This window comes from Hibiscus syriacus, unplaced genomic scaffold, assembly GCF_006381635.1.
Source record: "Hibiscus syriacus cultivar Baekdansim isolate YM2019G1 unplaced genomic scaffold, ASM638163v2 tig00116973_pilon, whole genome shotgun sequence".
Classification (NCBI taxonomy): domain Eukaryota; kingdom Viridiplantae; phylum Streptophyta; class Magnoliopsida; order Malvales; family Malvaceae; genus Hibiscus; species Hibiscus syriacus.
Genome location: NW_024063497.1, coordinates 66806 through 82056, shown reverse-complemented (window position 1 = coordinate 82056; position 15251 = coordinate 66806). Strand labels below are relative to the sequence as shown.

At 34.8% G+C, this 15251-nt stretch overlaps 2 pseudogenes; one reads left to right on the top strand and one right to left on the bottom strand.

The window, feature by feature from the left end:
• Positions 1–1898, top strand: LOC120192214 (annotated as a pseudogene).
• A 241-nt stretch (positions 1899–2139) lies between these two features.
• Positions 2140–4974, bottom strand: LOC120192238 (annotated as a pseudogene).
• Between the last annotated feature and the right edge of the window lie 10277 nt (positions 4975–15251).

Genomic DNA, 15251 nt, shown 5'->3' with positions numbered 1-15251 from the left:
AGCTTTATAAAGCGGTTACTGAAATAGCAGGGAGTGAGGAGCACAGAAGGATGAGTTTGTCAAAGAAAATGTTAATAGCTCTCAGTGTTGCTTGCTCTTCATTGGGTGTAATTATCGCTTCATTGTTTTGTTTATGGATTTGCTACAAAAAGAATTCACTTAAACCCCTCAAAAATAATGCCAACAGCTCAGGTATGTTCTTTTGAGCCAATGCCCACTTCATTCTTTTGTTCATAGTTTCTGGGATTCTGAGAGTGCACTTAAGACTTAGTGTGGTTAGATGCTGAAAAAGGGATTGCTTTGACACCATTTTTGGGTAAATTCAAGTCTATGAGGATGGTTTCCAAGGAGGGTTTTGCTTTATTTATGGATTACAAGATACTTGCAGAAGCTACCAACAAGTTTCATCAAGTAATATTCTGGGGATTGGTGGATTTGGATGTGTTTACAAAGCTCAAATCGTTGATGGTTCTTATGCTGCTGTCAAGAAGTTGGAATGTTCAAGCCATGATGCAGAACAAGAGTTCCAGGTATTGAAAATCTCTCTTTTCATGTGTTTTCTTGGATTTTCATCTTTGATGTGATGTTATTCTTTAAAAATTGCAGAATGAGGTGGATTTGCTTTCTAACTTCAAGCATCCAAACATAATTTCATTGTTGAATTTCAGCAGTTACAATGAGACAAGGTTTATTGTCTATGAACTGATGCAAAATGGTTCTTTGGAAACTCAATTACATGGTAAGAGAACTAAGAAGCTCTCTTCTTTCAATCTCTCACAAAGGTGATAGAAATGTGTTAGTTTTGTTATGCTTTGGGACCTTCCCATGGATCATCATTAACTTGGCATAGGAGGATGAAAGTTGCCATGGATATAGTAAGGTCAGCTTTTGATATGCTTTACTCATTGTTCTTAGTTAATGAAAGAGTAATAAACAAAAATCTTCATTGTTAATCAGAGGACTAGTATATCTACACGAGCACTGTAATCCACCAGTCATCCATAGAGATCTGAAATCATCTAATATCCTCTTGGATTCAGATTTCAATGCAAAGGTAATACATTATGAACACGAACTATTTGTCAGTGTTAAAACTTTTGTGTACGTACTATTGTTCCTCACTTTCTTGCATTTTGTGTTGAGACAGCTCTCAGATTTTGGTCTAGCAGTAACTGATGCAGCCCAAAACAAGAATAATTTGAAGCTTTCAGGCACTTTAGGCTACCTAGCTCCAGAATATCTTTTAGATGGTACGTACACGAATCAGGTATAATTGAAAAATTGATTCCAACAGGTTGTTCATATTGGTTGCATTTGGTGTTCTGTTTTTTTTTAGGGAAATTAACAGATAAGAGTGATGTCTATGCATTCGGTATCATGTTGCTGGAGCTATTATTGGGAAGAAAGCCTGTAGAAAAACTGGCGCCAGCTCAATACATATCTATCATCACATGGGTACGCCTTGCTCGTATTTTAGTTTGCCTTGGAAAAATCGACGTTTAGACAATCATGCATAACTATCATTATGAATTTGCAGGCCATGCCTAAGCTTATTGACAGAACTCAACTCCCAAACATAGTTGATCCTGTGATTAAAAATACCATGGATTTAAAACATTTATATCAAGTTAGTAATCTGTTTAGTGTTTCACTTTCGGGGAACCAGTTCGGTTTACTTTGGCATTATTTTGATATAATTGCAAAGTTGGATTGTAATGTTGTAGGTTGCAGCGGTAGCTGTGTTATGTGCAACCGGAACCAAGCTATCGTCCGTTGATAACCGATGTTCTCCACTCCCTTATTCCTCTTGTTCCTACGGGGCTCAGAGGGACCTTAAGAGTTGGAAGAACTGCAGTCCCTTGACCCGAAAAGCCAAAACCTACTTAGTTCAGTCTTGACATGTCTCAAAATCGGTATGAGGCTTGGTTTCTGGTTTTTTTTATAGATAAAATAATAGTTTTGTAACAGTTCAATTGCTGAATTACATGCAAACTTCTGATGATATTTGGACCGAAAAGTAGGTGGTTTAGCCTGAGTAGAAGATTTTCTGATTGTTCATACAATTTGTAAATTACATCATATATAAGATGCTTTATACTAGTTTAGTTGGACTGTAACACTTCACAAGTAACATCAATGTCTAAAAAGACAGATTTGCAGCTCAAAACATGAGCGTTAGTTGCTTATTAAGAGTTTTCAATACTCAGTTAAATCACATTATTACATGTTTTTTCGTAAAATCACTTCAATATTCATGAATTGCTGAACTCAACAAAATTTTGCAGCTATCATCTTAAAATTTTCATTAATTTAACTCACATTGTGGTATGAATCGATGATGGCGTCTGCCAAGTATTCACACTTTGCCAAAGATAATCCTGCAAGGGAAATCCTTCCATCCTTTGTCATATAAACATGCCACTTGTTCGTCATATTATCGCACTGTTAAGGGAAAAACGCTCAGATATAATGTCATAAGACAAAGATCAATATCCAACACATATCGAGTATATCAGTGCTGGAAAGGGCCATTACCTGGGCTTTGTTTAAGCCTGTGAATGAAAACATGCCAATCTGCTTGAGAACGAAAGACCAATCCTTCCCACTTTTATCTTTGGAAGAAAGACCATCGAATAATTTTTGTCTCACGTTTTCTTAATTCTCCCGGCCATCATTTCCATCTCTGCATTCCATTCGCTGAAGAGAGTTGAATCCCCAACGATATTGGCAACGATCCTCGCCCCATGAACAGGAGGATTCGAGTACATCGGTCGAGCTATTCTTTTCAGTTGGCTCTTTACCCTGAAACATGCATGCAACATAAGCCGGCATTATCAAAGATGCGAGTCACAAGGACCATTGCAAACTAAAAGATAATATTTTCCAGAATTAAGCACAACATAATTGCACCTTGCAGCAGCCTCTGGTGACGAGCAAACGACATTAATTGCTCCAATCCTTTCTGCGTAGAGGCCAAGATTTTTTACTGTATGACTGAGCGGCAATAACTTCCATACCACGAACTACAAACATTCTAACAGATGCTGCATCAGCATCAAGGCTTCCACTTGCAAATCCCTATCGGAAAAAAGTAAATCAAGGAGTTCTTACTTCGATCACCTCTGTCTGAGAAATCAGGCAAGTAATACCTGGTATGCAATATCGAAAAACGGAACATGGTTCTTCTCCTGGATGACATCTGCAATTATTTCCCACTGCTCAGGAGTTGGATCGATACCAGTAGGGTTGTGAGCACAACCGTGAAGAAGAACAAAAGATCCCTCGGGAGCTGCCTGAAAAGTGTAATTGAAGAATAAATCGAGAATAAGGAATTGACTCATTGCACATTGATATATACTGTACGGAGCATTTTCGGCTAGAGTATGACCTTGATGTCAGCTATCATCCCTTCAAAATCCAAACCAACTGTTTTCGGGTCATAATATCGGTATTCCGACCATGGAACCCTAGCATCATTGAAAATGTTCTTGTGGTTACCTGCAAGACAGTTTGGTAACTATGCCATCGAACAAATTCACAACTAAGTTCAACAAGGAGACGGTACTCACCCCAAGTAGAGATGATATTAGAACTTTTGCCCCAGGAAAATATCGTTCTATGAGAGCTGCAGCCAGCCGAAGTGAACCAGTTCCTGAAAGCCCTTGAACTGTTGCAACCTGGAAAAAGTATAATAAATAAATAAAAAAGAAACAAATTTCATTCTTCTCAAAATTTGACTGAAATAGTTCATCATTGAGAGCCAACTATTTTGGTACAAGACAATAGCCAGAAATCTCACGTACTCTTTGTTGCTTTATAACTGGATTGTCTGCTCCAAATAACAGCTCTGCAGTCACTTTATTAAAAGCAGCCAAGCCTTCAATAGGGAGATACTGCAAGTGAAAACCAAAGTAAGCAAGCCAAAGAAGAGTGATTCAGGTTGTGAACGCAAATTAATAACTCGAGTTACCTCTCGGTTTTCCCCTTTCTCCAGTAGAAGCTTATCTGCCTAGAAAATTTAGAGGTACCAAAATAAATTATTTTCAACTCAACTTAGTTGTCAAAAAAAAAACTCATTCCTGGCATCAAGAAACAAAAAAAAAAAATTATAAGCTATGTCAATGGAGAACCTAAAGCAGGCCAACTAGGCAAATTGACAAAGAAACAAATACTCAAGTCTTTGCGACAACAAATAAAGCAAATTATGAGCCATCTCAATGGAGAATCTAGAGCAGGCCATCACTCATGAAAGAATCCTGACCTTTTTAACCACATCAAGAACATAGGGCTGTAGCTCTTCAGTTCGATATGCTCCAACTCCAAGGTTGAGTTTCAATTCATGGTTGTCTGCTTTGAAAGCTTCAGATACCCCAAGAATCGGATCAGGTGGAGCCATTGTTATACCCTCAAAACGAGACACATTGGATGTCACAACCATAGATGTTCGACCAAAAGACTGCAAACAATAAAATACCAGCTACCCAGAGTCAAACATGGATCAAGGGGAAAACCCTTAATTATTAGTATTAAACCATAATGAACATGAAGAGTTGATCTCTAGATGGTAATGCGATAGAAAAGAAAAAGGGTACCTTTGCTTTGATGAAAGTATTGGTTTTTTCCTTGTTGATGCCCCCAAGATTAGATCTTCCCTGTGGGAAACATATTTCCATTTCTCATTAACCAAACAGTATCCAAACAGAAATAGAAATGGATCAGAAAATACCTTGTGGAGCCCATGAAAAGAAAGTGAAACAGATGGAGTGGCAGAAGCCAAAGAGAGTACCGATGAAGCCATGAGGGAATTCAACAAATTGCTATAACAATGGATAGCAATAAGATTTTCAGTATAGGGAAAGGGGCGATGGGTTCGAAGCGAAAATCTTGGTGATCAACTGAGTTTGATATTTTTGAGCTAAAAAATAGTGGAAACTGTGAAATGGCGCCGTTGGAATCGATAAGAAAGAGGAACAGTGTGCTGCGATAAAATCGTCATTTTAGGGGAAAGAGTCGAGATAGTGTTAAACTGAGGTGTAGTTATTTGCCACTTGTCAGATGATAAGTAGGTTTGCTATGTTGAATTGATTTCAGATCGCACGATTTGGGATTCACGAACCTGAGAAGAGAACAGCTAAAGTACAATGTGCTAAAGTACAATGTTAGTGGATATTGGAAGTTCTACGGTACTGCAGTTAAAAAAACGGTTAAAATATAAAGTGATTGATTAAATAATTGATTGGTTAAATTTATATTGGTTATATTTAATTATTTAACTGAAATATTATAAGTATAATAACATATTAGGTAGTGCTTATATAATAAATAGACATTTAACCGGAAATTTTATCAAGTACAATAACTATAGGGAACGCTTATATAATGTAATAGGTAACGCTTAAATTAACCTATTTCTAATTAAACGGTATATTTATACCGGTAACATTATAAATTTTATTACATTATAATTATCGGTTTCGACGTTTTTTTGATCGATACTTTTAATAAATGTATCGACACTTAATGTGTGCACTTCGTTTGGCATTCATTCTGGACAAAATGTATCGACATAAATTTAAAAAGTGTCGATACATTATGTTGACATATTCTCTCATAAAACTAGTATATTTATATCGGTTACATTGTAAATTTACTTATTATATTATAATTATCGGTTTCGATATTTTTGGGATAGATACTTTTAATAAATGTATCGACACTTTAGGTGTGCACATCGTTTGGGCATTCATTATGGACAATAATATCGACACAAATTCCACAAGTTGATACATTATGTTGACATGTTTTTAATTAACTGGTATATTATATCGGTGACATTGTTAATTTACATATTATATTATAATTATTGGTTTCGATGTTTTTGGGGTCGATACTTTTAAAAAATGTATTGACACATATGTTTACATATTCTCTCATTAAACTGGTATTTTTACCTATTACTTTATAATAATTGGCTTCGATGTTTTGAGGATCGATACTTACAATAAATGTATCAACAATGTTTTGGAAACTTTATATTTGAGAACCATATTGGACAAAATGTTGAAAATAAATCTTTGAATTTACGAATTTTGTCATTAAAAAAGTTTATTTTTACCACCTACATTGTAAATTTACCTATTACTTTAAAGTTATTGAATTTTGTAGTTATTGTACATACCTAATAAGTCCTGCGAATTTAATGTTGTACCCACCCTTCAACTACCACTACCAATACCACATATTGAAAGCACGGCTGAAACATGTTGTTCAATGAACCTTTACTACATCTCCATTAACTCCTATTGGGACCACTGAACTTGCACAACAAAATTTTTGCCATGGATCATACTGATGCAGACAATGTTAAGGCAACCGAGGAATGCCATGAAGTACATAATGTTGACGAATCTGACAAATTGGTTGGTCAGCTCTTCTCTTCATGAAGTACATAATGCTGACGAATCTGACAATACGTAAGTCTTATCAGAAATATAGTCATGCATTGTGCACATCTGATATGACACCTTTATGCGTTTAATAAGTTGTAAGTAAGACTGATATCGATGAGACAACATCATTGAAAGAGGTCGGTGTTGGCACGTCACAAGTAATAAACTATTTAACGCAGGAGGCAGGGGGCTATCATAATATTAGATTTACACATAAATACCTCTACAATGCACTTCAAAGAGATAAAGCAAAGGAAATCGTCGATGAGAATGTGAATACACTTATTTCTTACTTTGATTATAAGAAACATGATGATCTCGGGTTTTTTATGACATATCGGTAGACGAATCAGGGGCATTACATAATCTTATTTGGGTCGGATTCTACATCGAGATCATTACACATGCTTCGGTGATGTAATTGCATTCGACACAACGTACAAAGATAATTTGTATGGTCGACCAATATGCCTTTCGGTGTCAATCATCACATAACACAATTATGTTTTCTACTGCCATAATCGCTGACGAGACGTCCCAATCTTTTGAGTGGGTGCTACAGAATTTTTTTAGAAGCCATGATGAATAAATCACCTATTTTAGTTGTCACCGATAGAGATAGGGTAATGCAGAGGGCTATCAAATCTGTTATCCCTTATGCTAAGCACAAATTATGTTCTAGGCATCTTTTTCGCAATGCACAAGCTAACATTGATAACCCAAAATTTACAGCAACATTTTATTTCTAACTTTTCTCATCTCATACATAATTACATCAACATGTATAAGAAACATGTACAACAACTTATTGCTAACTTTTCTCACCTCAAACATAATTACATTCATACACAAAATTATAAATCGAATACAAATTTCCCCTACATTAACATCATCGCTCCCTTTTGTTATTCATATGTGTGATGGAAGCTTGTGTGATATTTCTCTTAGTTTATTTGATCGTGGCTTACGAGATCGTTTAATAATCTCATACGATCTCATACTCCAACAACCTATATTCAAATTGTCAGTACGTTAAGTATTGTAAACAACGACATTCTCTACGACTTTTAACAATTGAACCACAAACTATTTTTTCATTCACTTACAAAATCACTAGTTGTCCCTCTAGAACCGATAGATTCCATCCAAATAATCACATAAATGCCACAATCATATATGTTACAAAATTTGAATACCACACATGTCAATTATGAAACTGCATAAATTGCATTTCTATTTATGATAACATCTCATACCCATTTAATTGCTCATTCATCTTATCCTGCACAAATTTTAATTGTTTCAATGGGACCTTTAGATGGCCACATGCTTCTACAAAAATGTTTTCCTCATTATACCTATCTAATATTGTCATTTGCATTAAAAAAATATCAAGTTATGATTCAACAAATTATGCATTATTTGCATAATTCCTTTATACATACCAATCTCTTAGCATCCTTCACTATCTCTTTGGCCGCTGGAGATGAAAATAGACTATCATATCTTTGCAACACGCTCTACCATATCCAACACCAACAGATACCAATGAGAGCTCTGGTAGTTTATTATGATCAGGATCTGCAATAATTTTCACACTCAATTTGACAAAATTTAACATTATATATCCTAAAACATCATTTGCAATTCGTATGTGTCTTACCTTGTCACACTCGATGAATTTCACACAGTTATCCAATATCGACCCCCAAAAGCTCACAACACCATCAATAGTTGATTTGCCATCCAACGCATGTTGCTGCATTTACGTGACAAACATTATTAATTTACCGTCTATAACACTACTTTTCAACAATTATTATTTTAAGTCACCGCTAAGTGGTATGGAAGGTACCCAATCTTCCCACATAATTTTTTCGAGTCGTAACATAATGTCCAGCCGACCAAATCAATAACCTAACAAAATTAATTACACAATCATAACATATTCACTAGGTTTTAATATTTTTTACTTTCTACTTACCGCACCGCCAACTCATTCCATAGGCTTCAACGTTTCAACGTCGTTTATAGTAGCGTATTGATTTCCCATTGCGATTACAACATGTCTGTATGAAACATTAGGATTAATATTTTGTCATGAAATATTTAAATATCACTCACAAAACAATATATTGCACTTACGACGAAGCTAATCCAATATTCCATAAATAATCACACATTGCACCTTCTAAACCACCAATTCCGCTTTTTCAACCTACAATTTTGCATACAATTTTTTGTCACAACATAATAAAAACAAATAAGTTTCTTTTATTCAGCTTACCTTCTGCTTCTTCTTCATTGGTGCAGGACATTCTAAATCCAAATATACATCAATAACACTCTCCGGTGTATAAATCACATCCACCTCCTTTCTCCATCTTTTCTTCTTCCTCCATCTTTTCTTCTTCATATTTTTTCAATTCATCGTATTTCTCATCTACATAACACTTTATCTCTTTTATTTCATCCGTCATTTTTTTCCCTTCATCCAAGTTTTTCTCAACCACTCTCTTCACCCCCGTAAGTTCACCCCTCAAATCCACAACTTCCTTCACCACTCCATCAATTTTTCCACCCATCACCATCTTAACTTCACCCTTCAACTCCAAATCTTCTTTCACCACTTCATCTATTTTTCCACCAACTTCCCCCTTAAGCCTCTTCATCGCCTCTTCGACTCTTGATTATCTTTGCGAAATATCAAAAAGGAATTTTTTTACATCCGCCAATTCAGATATCAAAATGTCAAATTTACTCTGTTTTCTCTTACCGTCATCCCTATCACTGTCATCCCCTTCTACTACCATCTCTTCTTCTTTCTCCTCTTCCTCCACTGTCTCCACTTCATCCTCTGCCACCTCTGTCTCCTTACCAATAACCTTCAAAATTAAATTACAATATTAATACATTGATTATATTCTTAATATTATTTAATTACATTTATTATCTTTTCTTGCTTCCTTGGTCTATCCAACTTCAGCTTCGTCATCACTCTAACCACCTCTTCATTCCTCCATGCACGGATGCGTGCCACTCTGTTTCTTTCATATGCCGACACATTATTATAGCCTGACCAAAAATCGAACAATGCAACCTGCAATTATAATAAAATTTATCATTTTATATAATAATTATATTAGCATTTTATTTATAAAAAAAAAACAAAAACATTATTCAACTCATTTACCTCTAAGATTGCTATGCACCCTTTGAGGTATCTTTGGCTGCCCTTTTGAAAGTTGATTATTGATTCAATCAATCTCGAATAGACATATTCGACCCAATTGAATTCACCATTTAAGCCTTCATCGCAAATCAACTCCATATTGTCCTTGTTCGTTGACGTATCTCCCGTTGGACAAAGAAAGATCCTGACAAGGTACAATAGAACTCGGGCCTTCAGGTCATCCCCCCGCAAGATCCACTTTTGATTTTCTCTTCAAGTCCAACATATGTCACCTTGTACTTCAAATCATATTTGGAGGCAAGTGATTTCTAGTTCTTAGGGGCTGTTTGTTTGGCTCTGAATGGAACCATTCAGCGTTGAATGTTGAACCGTTCAGCATTCAGACTGTTTGTTTCCCACCTCTGAATGATTCAGTGCTGACTGATTCAGTAAAACAGTGCTGAATGATTCAGCACAGAAGTACATTTTGAATGATTCAGAGTCATTATCAAACAACATGTCACGTTCAGAGCAAATTCATACAGAGCCTCTGAATCATTCAATATTTGAATCATTCAGCGCTTAATCATTCTGAAGTAAACAAACAACCCCTTACTCTTAGTGACTTCTACAACACTTTTGCCTTCATTTTCTACTCCCAAGACGGCTGCAGCACATGGGACCCCTAGAGGAAATGAATAATCACCATATTTAGCAATACATTGTTGGACATCGAATTGCTCCATCAAGGATCGACACAATTCCCTCCGAATAGGTCGATCCCTTACTCCTATCAATAATCCAAACCCTATTTCTTCTAGCACATTCAACTGATTCTTCTCCTTAAGGTGTTCAATTAATGAATTCACCTTTTTTATGTTGCACCTTGTCGATACTTCCTACATTTTTTAACAATATATAATGTTATTGTTCTTATATATCTTGGTATCAACGTATTTATAAGTTTAATGAATACATTCTTTTCATGTTTTTTCCTCCATGCTTTGTATTCTTCACTATCCATCTTTGACTGTGTGATGTAAGGTTCCTTCTCAGCATCACTCATCGACTTCCATTTCACCAACACATCATTTTTCACCTAATATTAAGCATAAACGTTTCTTAATCAATACATTAATGCTAAATAATACTCAATGTCAATTTCATTTTACATACCGAACCGATGTGTTTGCCAGCTTCCTTCATCCTTTGGCATTCGGTCATACTGTCAACATTTAAAATTTGTAGTCAATTTAAAGTTCTTAAATACTTTAATCCAATTACCATAACAAAAAGACATTGATACTTACTAGAAGTACATATATCTACCCTTTGGTTGCTTTCGACTATCGGCCTCAATTTTAAAGTCATCTTCGCCACCAACAATGGCAAGATCCTTTGACTTCATTTTTCCTTCATATATTAGTTTACGCAAATCAAAATCAAATACTGGTTACATACACTTTATTCAATATACAAATATCGATAACTACTCTTGTAGTAAAATGGTTTTCTTCAAAAGAATTTGAATGGCCACTACAACAAGTGTTGGCACATTTATACAACCTACAATATCATTTTCTACCTATAATATTATATACATGTATCCATATTTATTTTATACCTATAATATTATATAATCGGTCTCAAATTCTTCTTGGCTTCGATTCAAAATCCCTAAACCAAACCCTAAAATCCTAATCCCTATTTTCTTCAAACGAATGAGAACACTCAATACTTCAAGTATCGGCATATTTATACAACCTATAATATCATTTTCTACCTATAATATTTAATAAAAGTGGATATTTATATTTTACCTAGAATATCACTTTTTTACCTCTAATCGGTCTCAAATGCTTCTTTACTTTGAAAACCCCAAACAACACATAAAAACCCTATTTCTGATTACTGTAATAATAAAAAACTAAGGTTTCGACAACATACTTTTTGATTTGATTGCAGCAACAAACAAACAAACTTCGCTTTATAAACGCCTTCTGAAATGCAACAACAATTACGCTTCGATTCCAAAAACTTGTCTGTGTTTTATCTATTTTCAGAGGAAATTTAACTATGACCTTTATATTTTCACCGGATATGTTATTTATATTTAATCGATACAATTACCCAAGTGTCGATACTTTTATGTCAGGTGTCGATACTTTCGATAGGATATTTACCTATTTCTTTAAAAGTATCGATAATTTATTATGCTTACTTATTAAAGTATCGACACTTTCAACATATCCGGTAGCGCTTAACCGGTTTTGTCATATTTTTACCTGTTATATTGTTATGGATCGATACATTTTTATAAAGTATCGACACTTTATAGGTGGTATTAATGCTTCTCTTTTTAATTCCAAAGGTGTCGATACTTATATTAAAGTATCGACACTTTCAACATATTCGGTAGCGTTTTACCCGCTTTGTCATTTCGAGATCGGTTTTGTCATATTTTTACATGTTATATTGTTATGGATCGATACATTTTTATAAAATATCGACACTTTATATGCGCTATAATTGCTTCTCTTTTAAATTCCAAAACTGTCCATACTTATATTAAAGTATCGACATGTTCAACATATCCGGTAGCTCTTTACCGGTTTTGTCATTTCAAGACCGGTTTTGTCATATTTTTACCTATTATATTATTATGGATCGATACATTTTTATAAACTATCGACACTTTATAAACGCTATTACTGATTCTCTTTTAAATTCCAAACGTGTCGATACTTATATTAAAATATCGACACTTTCAATATATCCGATAGCACTTTACCGGTTTTGTCATTTCGATACCGATTTTGTCATATTTTTGCCTGTTATATTGTTATGGATCGATACATTTTTTTAAAGTATCGACACTTTATAGGCGCTATTACTGCTTCTCTTTTAAATTCCAAAAGTGTTTATACTTATTTCAATCTAATCGATACTTTCAACATATCTGGTACCACTTTACCGGTTCTTTCATAATGAAACCGGTTTTATCATATTTTAACCTGTTATATTGCTATGGATCGATACATTTTTTATTTGTATCGACACAAACCGACAAGCTAAGTTTGTCGGTTGCCAAATTTTTTAATATTTCTTCATGATTTACACCTACAACATTATTATTACTCAACATTTCCGGTAGCGCTAAACCAAATTTATTAAATATCTTTTAATATATCCGGTAACGCCGTATATTAGCCCGCCTTTCCTGAGATAACCCCGTGAATATGTTGTTTTCATTGTTGATCGAATTATGGATTTTGTCACTCTATAATGTTGAAATTTAAAATTAAATCTTTATGTTTTAATTCGACAAAATTCACCCCATCTGTTATTATTATTATTATTATTATTATTATTATTATTATTATTATTATTATTATTATTATTATATTGTTGTCTAAATTTATAACACCAATTCACGTCGTTATCAATTCATTTATTTATTTTTTGAAGAAGAATTTCATTAGATTCCAATAGCATCATGGATCACATTAGATTTAATACAATCGGATTTATCATAGTAAAATCAAAACGGATTGGGTCTCGACAAAGCCTATTGGGCCAGAGAGTGGGCAACTCGGTTGGTTTCACGGTTGACGTAAAAAACCTTGAGGTCTCGATTATTGGCAAGAATCTTACGAGCTTTGTTTAGCAACAATCCGGTAGTTGAAACGTTGTCCCTTTGATTTGTGAGTCTATTTACAATGGAGATAGCATCACCTTCGGTAGTCGCGCTCTTCCATCCATTCTCGATTGCAAACTTTAGACCTTGGGTGAAGGCTGCAACCTCCGAGGATTTTGCCATGAATGGGGTCAATTTGACAGTACATGTCACCCACAACCATCCCATTACAGTCTTTTGCCATAATACCAAATAATGTTGTGGCTTTGGTGGTGCAAAAAGCTCCATCCACATTAATCTTAATAGAATTTGGCTTCGGGCTGATCCATTTAGCCAAACTTCTCGAAATCGGGAAGGAAGGGGTGTTGCTCCAACTAGAGTCAGCTTCGGAGAATTCAGCACAGAGGTCCCATGCCGTAACAACCACATCCCGATTCTCTTGCATCTCCTCGTCATGAACCCACTTGTTCCTTCTATATTCCAAATGTTCCAAAGTAGTACTAGTAGTCTAGTGAGGTCGTCTAGGTCCAGTTGGGATGTGGACCATTCCAACTAATCTTAGCAAGAAATCCCTTGCCAATCAATGATCATGGATTTAAGACTTGAAATCTACAATTGGACTGTGCCTTTGGACATTCTTTAAGAGAGTGGATCGTTGATTCCAGGGCTCTTTCGCACAAGGGACATTTTTAATCCGAAAGATGAACGTTCTTGAGTTTTTCGTCCGTGGGGATAGCCTCATGACACATTCTCCGACCAAATAACTTTATTTTGGGTAAGGTTGGTAACTTGGTGAGAATTTTTTAAATTTTGTCTTGATCTCTCAGAAACCCTTTACGAAGAAGTAGCCAGTTGTATCCTGATTTTGCAGAATAGCAACCGTGTTGAGGTGACTCTAAATCAAAAGATCTTCTTGAGTAGGAGAGATAAAAACACCTAGAACTATGTTCGCATCTGCCAACGTAAGAATTGTTTAATCTTCGCTTTATCCCATCCGGGAGCATTTGGAAGCACAAAGTCAACACACTTGAGTGGGGAGACAACATTGTCTATGTATGAGCTCTCCAAATGATAGGGGAGGCATCTCTCCAAGAATATTTTAGCCTCGTTGTCAAACCCGACTCTCCAAAAGAAGCCCTCTCTCAACGTTGTTATCAATTTAGACCTAAGTAGAATGATATAATCGTAAAATTTAACATAATGAAGGGAATAAAATAATAAATAAACTCGAGTAAAATTATTTATTAATATATAAAAAATGAAAGAATTACCCAATAAATTTATATGAAGAGAAGTAGTTTTAGCAATAGGCCGAAGAAAGAACTGGTACATTAAAAATGGACTCGTTTTGAAAGGTCCAATTTGATATTGGGTGATATAATCTCAAGTGTGCATTTCTCAAAAGCCTAAAACGATTTGAGGGTTGACGGTCCTCAAGATCACTGCTGAACCCCACAAATCTTCACGAGAATGTATTTTTTTGGTTAATAAAATTTTGCATATCGTTTTGATTTCCACTTGGCTTCTTAATGTCATTTTTGCATGCTTTAACAATGACGAACTATTTATTTAATCATAACAACAAAACATGAATTATCGGTTGAGAGTTTTCTTTCTTTCTTTTACGTCCTTCATCTCTTTATTTCATACAAAATTAACGATTATCATTCATTTTTAAAAATAATTATTGTTTGAAAATTTAAAAAAAAACTACAGCTCTCATCAGTACAATTAACTACTAACAATTTGATCAAATCATTTGTTGAATATATATAGAAGTCATGACGGTCCAAGACTCTTCTTTTCGATGTATTCAACAACATAGGATCGAGTCAATCATTCAAGTGCAAATTGATGCACAAAAAATTTTCATTGAGGGCAACAACATTTTGCTTTGCTGGTAGTTGCATGGAATAATATGTTCAAAATTCCACGTGATACCATCAACAAACATAAACAAACTCTACATTACCAAATTGTTTAATATAATTGA